Source organism: Azolla caroliniana, unplaced genomic scaffold (assembly GCF_043228905.1).
Source record: "Azolla caroliniana isolate FFs.n. ecotype wild unplaced genomic scaffold, voAzoCaro1.0.p SCAF_5, whole genome shotgun sequence".
Taxonomy (NCBI): Eukaryota; Viridiplantae; Streptophyta; class Polypodiopsida; order Salviniales; family Salviniaceae; genus Azolla; species Azolla caroliniana.
The window spans coordinates 20,931,026-20,938,379 of NW_028230440.1; positions in this window are offsets into that span (position 1 = coordinate 20,931,026).

The following is a 7,354-nucleotide window of genomic DNA, read 5'->3' on the forward strand; positions in this document are numbered from 1 at the left end:
AACGATACGGGTACAATGAGTACTTGGCGCATCACTATGCGTACATGACCAAGGTGGCGGAAGTGCGTGAGCCGGAGAGCTATGCAACAACGGCCAAGGATGCAAATTGGCGTGCCGCTATGGAGGAAGAGATGCGGGCACTTGATGCCAACGATACATGGGACCTGGTGGACCCTCCCTGTCACAGTAAATTGATCGGATGCAAGTGGGTGTACAAGGTAAAGTACAATGCCGACGGTTCGTGTGGTGCTGGTGGTTGCTACGGCAAGGGAGTGGCATCTTCACCAGATGGACGTGAAGAATGCATTTCTTCAAGGCGATCTAGAAGAAGAGGTCTTTATGACCCAACCTCCCGGTTTTCAGTCGGAGATATACAAGTCGGCTGTATGCCGGTTGAAGAAGTCACTTTATGGCCTGAAGCAAGCCCCCTGAGCTTGGAATGCAAAGATTACGCACTGGTTGTGTAAGTTGGGGTTTGCGGCCTCCAAGTCTGACTCTTCGTTGTTCATCCGGCAAGGTTCGGAAGGTCCGGTTTGCATTTTGCTATATGTTGATGATCTAGTCATCACCGGACCTGGACTCGATGAAATCAGCCGTGTCAAGTCCCCGCTGTCGGACGCATTTGAGATGAAGGACCTGGGGGACCTTCACTATTTCCTTGGGATCGAGGTGATCCGAACCCCCGACGACATATTGCTCTCACAAAGACACTATGTGTTGAATATGTTGTACAAGTTCGGCATGACGGAATGCCGCCCTATTTTTACACCCTTGGACCGGAAATAGAAGCTCTGTCCCAACTCCGGACCGGCCTGCGATGAGAAACGGTTCCGAAAAATTGTCGGAAGCCTTATAAATTTGACCATCACCCGACCCAACATCAGTTATCCGGTTGGTGTGATTAGTCAAATCATGCAGAAGCCGACCGTTGAGCATCTTTAGTGTGCGCACCGAATATTGTGGTATGTGAACGGCATGAAGGACCGGGGACTGTTATACCGGCGAGGTATGACCGAAGAGCTAGTCGCCTACACGGATGCTGACTAGGCTGGTGATGCATCAGATCGTTGTTCCACTTCCGGCTATATGTTTTCCCTCGGTAGCACGACTGTTGCGTGGAGCAACAAAAAGCAGCTAACAGCGGCTCTATCAAGCACTGAGGGTGAATACCGGGGCACTACCCTTGCCACATGTGAAGCCGTTTGGCTTTGGCGACTGCTGCAAGACTTGCGGATCGAGGTGCTGACCCTGATCCTGATCTATTGCGACAACATAAGCAGCATACTGTTGTCCAGAGGACAGAAATGTAAAATTAGGAAATTAGCAAACGTCGAGTCCGAGTATCACAGGCCACCGACGGCTCGGCTGTGTATTAGGGGAAACGTTATTTAAACGAGGACCAGTACCTCAGAGGGGGAGAGAGAGGAAAAATATAGGCAGAAGCACTAGCTTAGTCCCTCGTAAGTAGATAATCTTGTAAGGTCACCGGCCGTAGGCCGTGTTCTGTAATCTTTTTTTTTGTCATAGTAATATATCTGATTTGTGCCCATTTTGCTCCATGTGTCGGTGCTTGGATTCATACCTATGATTTCAGCGCCGCCCACGCCTATCAAGATCTCGCTAGTGTTTTATCTCTGATCATTGTCTCTCTCACGATGCCTCTGTTACGAGCGTTCACGTACCACGCCCTTGAATACCGATAGCCGCAGATCTATCGAAGGTGTTCACCCAAAGGAACGGGTAACACAATTTGGCACGCCCGGTTACAGCTGTGAGTGCACAACGAACTTCGTTGAAGGTAACCACCAGCTGCTGTTACGGCGCCCTCTCGCACCACAAGGTCTCGGCCACCTGCCCGACGCCCTGAACCAGTTGAAGGAACTTCCGACTCGGCGGTCACTGACCAATCCTTTCTCGAGCAATTAGAGGCTTCCCCAGTGCAATCCTCGCCACCGGACACTCGATCGTGAGTTGATTCACCACCAAAACCCCCGCCGAGCCCTCCGGAGGTCAATCAACCGGAACTAAACCCTTTTTCGGTGCTACCAGAAGACCCAGAGTACGACATCATGCCGTACCCATACCCACGATACACCGACGGACCAGACGCGGAGTCACACATTCGTACCTTCATATCCACGTGGCAGGCCAACCACTCAACGCACCGCCTCACGCCGACCGAAATCGATGCCTCAAAGATTGCCGAGTTCACACTCTCCCTCGATGGACCGGCCGCACGATGGTACTCTCACCTCGAAATAGGAGAGGCCACCACTTTCCAAATCGTGCGCGCAAAGTTCCTTGAACTTTTTCATCACGAGGTGCCTAAACGGGAACTGCTCCGACAATTCTTCTCTATATGCCAGGAACCGCACGAAACGGTCGCGCAGTTCACGATCCGGTTCCAGGATCTCTACAGACAAGTGGCCGATGATGTCTTGGCACAATATATACCGGACACTTTCCTGTCTAGTTTACGAGAGCCTCTCCGAACGACTCTCGCACTTACAAATTTCGCCAACCATACTATCAAACAAGTCATCGCCCTCGATCGGACCTTGCATGATGCGGCCTTCTCGATGACATCCTTACAAAACGCTCTTCCCCAAGAGGACAATCGCTTTTGCCAAGCTCTCCAATGCACGGCGTGTTCAGGATCAGGGCACCTGGCCCTCAAATGTCCCCACCGACCATAGTGTCCGATCTGTCAGTCTCGAGCTCACACTGTCGAGCAGTGCGAATATAATATGCTGAACCGCACAACGGCGGCACCGGTCCGCCAGATCGAGCCACGAAATACATACTCTCGGCAGGACGAGCGATATGTCTACCGAGACCAGGATAACGACCGACCGCAATCCTCGGATCGACGGCGCCGAGACGTCGACTACCGACGTGATGACCGCCGTGATCACTATCACGATGACTGGCATGATGATTATGCTCGATATGATGACGATCGCGATGACCAGTATGACTGACGGAACTCACGCATTGATCGACGAAACGGCAACCGCAACACACGCAACAATAGAAGACCTAACGACAACCGCCGACGGGACGCTCCTCAAAATGACAAGCGCAACTCCAACGCACCTCGGAACAACCCACCACCAAACGAGACTGAGACTCAACAACAACAACTTCCACACACAGACCGAGCGGACACCAGCAACTCGGCCAACGTTACATGTTTTAAATGTAACCAACCAGGCCACTACGCCACGCAATGTCCAACAACCAATCGTGGCAAGGCACCCGCGGTGAATAGTATCATGGCCGATGTTCAAACTGTCACTACCCGGAGTAAAGCGCAGACTACTCAGTGGCAAATCCAGGATGAAGTCCGTCAGGCAGCAAAAGAATGGATCGACACGGCCAATAAAAATAATGCCGTGCGCATGCAAACTGACATGAGAGACGGGCCTAGTGAAGCACCACAAAACTCGGTTCCATCCATGTCGTCGGAGGACGACCAACTATGGGATGTTCTTACCAACTCCCGCATCTCGCTATCCCTACATAAGCTGTTACCACTCATACCGAGATTTCGGGACACCCTGGCGGCACTCCAGGCCAATACTAAGCCCGTGACGCCACCGGTACACCTCACCGAAGCAAGAACCGGTCCACCACTCATGGATTCTCAGAACCCAGCCGTGCGAATCATCATTAAGGGACAAGACCTGCACGGATGCATCATCGACGGCGGATCCGACGTAAACGTTATTAGCGAGTCAACGTGTCACAACCTCGGCCTGAATCAATGGGAACCATGCCCCTTTTGGCTTCGGATGGCTGACACCCGCTCCGTTCGCCCCATTGGTTTAATCCGCCATCTCGACTTCGCACTCGGAGGCCACATGTTCATGATCTCGGCCGTCGTGCTAAGACTAGAGACACAAGGCGCCTACCCAATGTTACTAGGTCGACCATGGTTGCGTACAATGAATATCAAGCAAAATTGGCAACGCAACATGATCTCGTTCCGAAGAGGCAAGACAAAAGTCCGAATTATCACTGAAGAACGAGTCCCCATCGCCCTCAACACTTCATCGTTATACGCGGAAGGGGTCCATATGCTTGACGGTTTGGCCGATGAGGAGGTTGATGACTTCCTAGATGATCATCCCACGATCATCCCTCTCTTCGAAATCAATGCCTTACCAACCATCGAGCCACCTAAAGACGAGGAAGTCACGGAGGAATCACCGCCCCAAGATGAACTAGATCCAACCACAGTTACCGAGCTACGCCATGCTCGGGAGGCTTTCGAACGCGAACTCGCCATTTCACAATGAGTCAAAGCATCAACCCTGGAAACAATAAACCTCGGCTTGGACGAGAATCCCCGTACGTTACAAATTGCCAATAATCTACCAACCGGAGAACGGGCATGCCTCGTACGATTGCTCACCGACTACCAGGATGTTTTTGCTTGGTCTTACACCGATATGAAGGGGCTGGATCCTCAATACTACCAACATCAAATTCACATCTTACTCGACACTCGGCCGGTTCAACAGAGGCGCTACAGGATGAACCCCAACTACGCCGCTAAAGTCAAAGAGGAAATCGATAAACTACTCCGAGTGGGCTTCATTTGCCCTGTTAAACGGGCCACGTGGTTGAGCCCGATCGTAGTGGTCCCAAAGAAGAACGGAAAAATCCGCGTCTGCGTCGACTATCGGAAGCTTAACGCGGCAACAGTCATCGACGGTTTCCCTCTCCCATTCACGGACAACGTCCTCGACACGGTAGCCGGCCACAAATGCTACAGTTTCCTCGACGGGTTCAGCGGCTATAACCAGATAAGAATGCACCCGGAGGATAAGGAGAAAACCGCTTTCTTCACGGAATGGGGTGTTTTTGTAGTAGAAGTAATGATGTTCGGTCTAAAAACGACGCCGACTACGTTCCAGTGCATCATCACCGAAATCTTTCATGACTACATCCCGACGTTCATGCAAGTCTTTCTCGATGATTTCGCCGTGTATGGCCATCGACGGGAACACATGACCCAATTACGACTCTGCCTGGACCCATGTCGCCAAGCTCGATTGAGCTTAAACCCGGCGAAATACGCGTTCTTAGTCACCAGCGGTAACCTTCTCGGCCACATTGTCAGTCAAGAAGGCATCGCTATGGACCCGGATAAAGTAAAGGCAATCCTGACCGCCACCGCACCCTCGAACGCTAAGGCACTAAGCCGATTTTTGGGACAGATCCGGTGGCACAGCCGAATGATACGACACCTGGCCGATTTCGCGACACCTTTACACGCGGCAGTCCATCGCCTTCCCTTCCAATGGACGTCAATCGAGGACACGGCCTATCAGCCCCTGAAACTAATGCTATCACATGCCCCGGTGGTCCAGTCTCCGGTTTGGTCCGAACCGTTTCATGTCTTCGTAGATGCTTCGGACATCGCCATCGGAAGTGCCCTGATGCAATGCACACCCCCGAATCGGTATAGGCCCGTGTCCTACGGCAGCCGACGGCTCTCGACCGCGGAAAAGAATTACTCCACCACCGAGCGGGAGACCCTCGGTATGATTTATAGCATCAATAAATTCCGGCATTACCTCTTGGGCCGGATATTTACTTTTCACGTGGATCACTCGGCCCTTCTTTATTTGGTCAATAAACAAGCCCTCACCGGACGGTTGGCTCAGTGGATGCTCCTACTCCAAGAGTTTGATTTCCAGATTCAACATTGACCCGGGGTACAACATGCCGTCGCCGACTACTTGAGCCGTCTTGAGTCAAGGGAACCGGCAAAAACAACGTACGACGAGCTACCGGACGCCAACCTATTTAACCTGACCATGATACCAGATGATAACGAAGATGAATGGATCACGGAGATGACCCATTTTCTCACTATCAGTTTACCTCCCGAGCACATGCCCCTTGACACGAGAAAACGCCTAGCAGTGCGAAGCCGGAATTTTTGCCTCGTCTCGGACATTCTCTACCACAAAGGCTCGGACAACATATGACGCCGAGAGATTCGACAATTCGAGAAGAACGCCGTTCTTCAGGAGGCCCACCAGGGAGCAGTTGGGGGGCACTATGCCGGGGATTCCACGACAAGGAAAGTTTGGCAAAGCGGATTGTGGTGGCCGACAACAAAGAGAGACGCTCACGAGTTTTGCCGGCAGTGTGATTTGTGCCAACGACTGGGGCAACCAATGGAACAATCACACATGCCACACCAACCGATTCTTCCGTTGGACCCATTTCAAAAATGGGGTTTGGATTTTGTAGGCCCTTTCAAACCACCCGCGGCCCATACAGGGAATAGGTATATTATCGTTGCCACGGATTATTGCACCAAATGGGTCGAGGCTAAGGCAGTACGAGACAACACGGCGGCATTCACGGCTAAATTCGTGTACGAGCACCTTTGGTGCCGTTTACGAATGCCCAATTGAGCTCGTTAGTGACCAAGGTGGGCACTTCATCAATCATATAATATGTGAGCTTACACACCACTACGCGGTGGCGCACAAGAAAAGCACACCATACTACCCGCAGGCGAACGACTTGGCGGAATCGACCAATAAAATCCTCCAAACCATATTGAAGAAGATCGTCAATGAAAACAAGACCGATTGGGATGACAAACTCCAGAGCGCGCTGTGGGCGTATCGTATGACTTTCAAAACAAGCATCCAATCAACCCCCTTTCGAATGGGGTTCGGGTTAGAAGCCGTAATGCCCGTCGAGTTCCAAGTCTCGAGCCTCCGAGTTCAAATCAAAGCACGGCTCCCCGAGGCCCAATCTGAGCAATACCGGCTGGAACAACTCCTCGAACTCAGCGAAGATAGGATAGAGAGTATGGCTCAGCTCGAACAACGGCAATGATAACGCAAGGCTTTCGTGGATCGACATCGAAACGGGCTGGAAAAGGAGCTCACCATCGGCAAACCGGTTCTTCTTTTTCAAACACGACTTGGGTCTATGCTGGGAAAATTAAGATTTCGGTGGACCGGTCCATTCTGGATTATCGACGAGTTCAACGGGACGTTCCAGCTCGGCACACTGTAAACGTAAGTGTTTGCGGAAGCGTAAAACAGAGAACAACAGAGAGAGAGAGAGAGAGAGAGAGAGAGAGAGAGAGCGAGAGCGAGAGAGAGAGAGAGAGAGCAGAACACACTTTCAAAATTATATCAAGACTGCTTTTATACACTGTGCTAAGTAGCACTATTTATACAAGTCCTCTTGGGACTGACAGAAGTACCATGTACTTCAATGCTCACACGAGCATCAGACAGTTACTACGAGACTATAGCTACTTAGTAGTCTATCCTGTACTAGGCTTCCGATTGGACTGCCGGTTACGGATTGC